General features: G+C 46.0%; 1 pseudogene; it reads right to left on the reverse strand.

Moving 5' to 3' along the window:
• Positions 1–385: 385 nt before the first annotated feature.
• LOC109251570 (40S ribosomal protein S3-like) lies at positions 386–1,130 on the reverse strand (annotated as a pseudogene).
• Between the last annotated feature and the right edge of the window lie 2,267 nt (positions 1,131–3,397).

Here is a 3,397-nt window from a genome sequence, read left to right on the forward strand (position 1 = left end):
AAAAATAGAAATCAAAGGCATTAAGGGGTGTCTTTCAAGAGGGTTTAAAAGAAAGGCATAACAATTTTGACAAAACAACTTTCTCTTCATTTGATTAGAATGACATTAAATCTGACGAGTAATACAAAGGGAATGACCATAATTTCAATAGCGAGCTTTTCTGTCTAGGAACATAGTAGGTCTTTTTCGTGCTCCGGGACAGTTTAAGCAGCATGGTTATTGTCTGCTCCTTAACGATTTAACTGAGTTCACCCATAAAATAATCTGGGCTAGGTGCCAGGGGAACGGGGTGGATTGTGGCCAGGAAGGACAGGTGTGCTTTCACTGTTTTTTTTTTTTTTCTTTTTTAAAGATTTTATTAAAAGTATTTACAAAGCTATATCCAGACTCCAGATCTGGCTGCCAACAAGACCCTGTTACACTATGGGCACTGGCCGTGTCATGGCAGGTACTCTGGTTTCCCACCCTTCTGTTCCAAGAGGGGAGCGGTAGGTAGTGTCTCATCTTTGGGTTCCACAATGCTCACGTGATCAGGCAGGGGCTTCTTAGGGCCAGTCTTACCACTTGGGTCCCAGGGAAACACAGTCTTCACTTTGACACCCAGCATACCCTGACTCAGCAGCACATGCAGTGTTAAAGTACTAGTTAACAGGGCTCCCCCTGCGAATCATCGGGCTATCCACAAAATTCATGGATTTAGTCCTCTGTCCTTGGAGTTTCCCACACACCTCGACCTCACAGCCTTTGGCCCCACTCTCCGTGATGAGTGGACGCCACAGCACGCTCTTTGCATCTCAAGGCCTCCTAGGAGTTTGTAGGTGGAGACTCTGCCTGGGTGATAGCACACAGACCTCTTGTGGCCACCTTTTCAGCATAAAGCTCTGCACTGACCTCAGAGAAACCAAACCTCTTCTGAACCACAACGCTCAATTCCTGGATCCACTGGCCCAAGAACATTCTGCATCCTGGTGACCAAGATAATGATTTCTGTCCTGGTTGGTGTAACTCAGACCTCAACTATAGAATGGCTATCTTCAGTCAGCTCCCGAGTGAGAAACCCATTCAGTTCAACTTTGAAGATGCCATCGGCTGCAAACTTCCTCTTCTTGGAAATTTGTCCCGCCATCTTGCTGCCGTGTGCCACCTAAAGCAAAGGCATGCGTTCACTGTTAATAACAAGGGTGGAGTTTGGATTCAAAGACCAGTGGTTCCCAGTCACTGGTTGATCATGGCCTTCTGAACAGTCTCCGGGTTAGTGATCTCCATTCAGTTTTAGATGCATGTTTTCAGTCAGATATTTACAAGCGCAGACAGAGCTTTTAGTGAACACTGTAGATGGCCACCCCATATCTCCTCAGCCCGTGGCTGAGTTTGGCAACAGTTGGGGTGGTTCCTTCCCACACAGATGACAGCTTCCACCACCAATGGTTGTCAGACTAAAGGCTTTTCCAGCACCACCCAAACTTTCGGGGAGCCTGAAAGTGGCAAAAAGTTAACATCCCAAGAGCAACTCTCAACCAAAGAAGGAAAGTGTCCCAAAGGACAATTTTCCAACTTCCCCATCTCTCTATGGGATGCTTGGAATGCATTCCTCATGAAGCCTCACACAGCCTCTGTGGGAGTGAGCCAACCCATTACTACTGCATCCTTCTCTGTCTCCCTACCCCATGGCCTCCCTCCCACTTCCTGAAACCACCTCCCAGATGAACAACCAACCTGTACCCAGGTCCTTGTCTCTGGGTCTGCTGTATCCTATGGTACTATTTCATTCATTTGTAACAAGACACACACAAAATACACATTTTACAAAGACAAGATAAACAACATTTAAAATAATATATTTATTAACACAATCGTTTTGCTCTCACCCAAATATTAATTATGATATTCTTAGTGAGTGCCAATGTGATTAATTGTTCTTCATTATTTTCGAAAATCTTGATGAACACTTTGTGAGGCAGCAATTCGGAAGCCTGGTTCCTGATACTTGGCTTCATGGTTTTGATAACTAAAAAGGTACTTCAGAAAGCTATGTGAATCCAAATGGGGAACAGGCATCAATAAATCATCTGCTCACTTTCCAGTCTGTCTACCAACTATAGTTTCTGTTAAAATCCAGCCAGGGAATGCTGGTCTTCCCTGATGTGGGTCAGTGTTCTTGCTCACTGATTGGGAAAAACTGCAATGTCATGTTTTCAACTAATTGTATCAAAGCCCATAGAAATCATGCATTTTGGAAGGTTTAGGTCTGGTTAGACAAGTATACATATTTGCCAAAACTCATCAAATTGTACCTCTGAAATGAGTGCCTTTGAAGGTGATTTGCTACTGCTTTTCGGGTAGTTGAAAAGTTCAGGTAATTTGTTGGTGCCTTGATGGGTAACAGGTTGCTTCGGGATGTTCCCAGAAAAATTTTCTAGGAAATTCAGGCAGTCCCCTAGATGGTTCTCTGCTGCCTTGAGTGAAGCACAGTTCTTCTGCCTTGGGGCCTGGGAGGCCTTGCAAAGCAGAGATAAGGCTGGGCCGTTGGGGAACTTAGGGCAGAAATAAATCATCTGTCAGGTATGTCTCCCACAACAGATGCTTCCTTTTGGTGGTGTCAGCCTGACCTGACCCTGGGCTCTGCCTCCCCTTCATACGTCTGCCAAGGCCCCCAGGTAGGAAAGGCCACTTGCCTGGGCTATATGGAGAACAGATGGAGGCCTGCCAACAGGGAGCAGGGGACCTTGAAGCACACAGGTTCTCCAACCCCCCAAAATGGGACTCTGAATGTGGTTCCTGCTCTCCTCCTCCTTGCCCACCTCCTCCTCCCCAGCTTCCTGCAGGGAGAAGGTTCACTTTTCTCCGCTACCCCAGCTTCAGAGAAGCTCTGCTTGAATTGAAATGGCACCCTCGACTCATCAATGCAGATTCCCTTCCTCCTGACAAAAATGAGAGCGTCACCCCAGGCCTGATTCCTTGCAGAAGTAAGACAGACTGTGGTCCACTCATCAGCTTTGGACCCTACGAGGCTGAAATAGCTGGTCTGCATTGTCTAAACCTCATGAATTAGCCATTGTTTTGTCCATTTCACAGACAAGGACATGGAGGCTAAGTTGCTTACCTGAAACCCACAGCAGCTGTGCCTCCTACAGGAGCCCAGTCTTGAGAGGGAGGAGACCAGCGTGATGATGGGGTGGATTAAAAATTGCCTGAAAAGGCACATGGGGCTTCTAGCAATTGGGAAGATACACATTAAATCAACCATGAGCTACTATTTCATACCCATGAGATAAGAAAAAACATTTAAGCCTAATGATACCATGGGTCAGAGAAGGTCTGGGGAAACCCTCACACATTATGGTGGAAATGTAAATTTGGCAACAAAGAAAAATGGCAAAGGTGCTATGGCACTTCT

The sequence above is a fragment of the Panthera pardus genome, unplaced genomic scaffold, assembly GCF_024362965.1.
Source record: "Panthera pardus isolate Hobbes unplaced genomic scaffold, ASM2436296v1 HiC_scaffold_18, whole genome shotgun sequence".
In the NCBI taxonomy this organism is placed as follows: domain Eukaryota; kingdom Metazoa; phylum Chordata; class Mammalia; order Carnivora; family Felidae; genus Panthera; species Panthera pardus.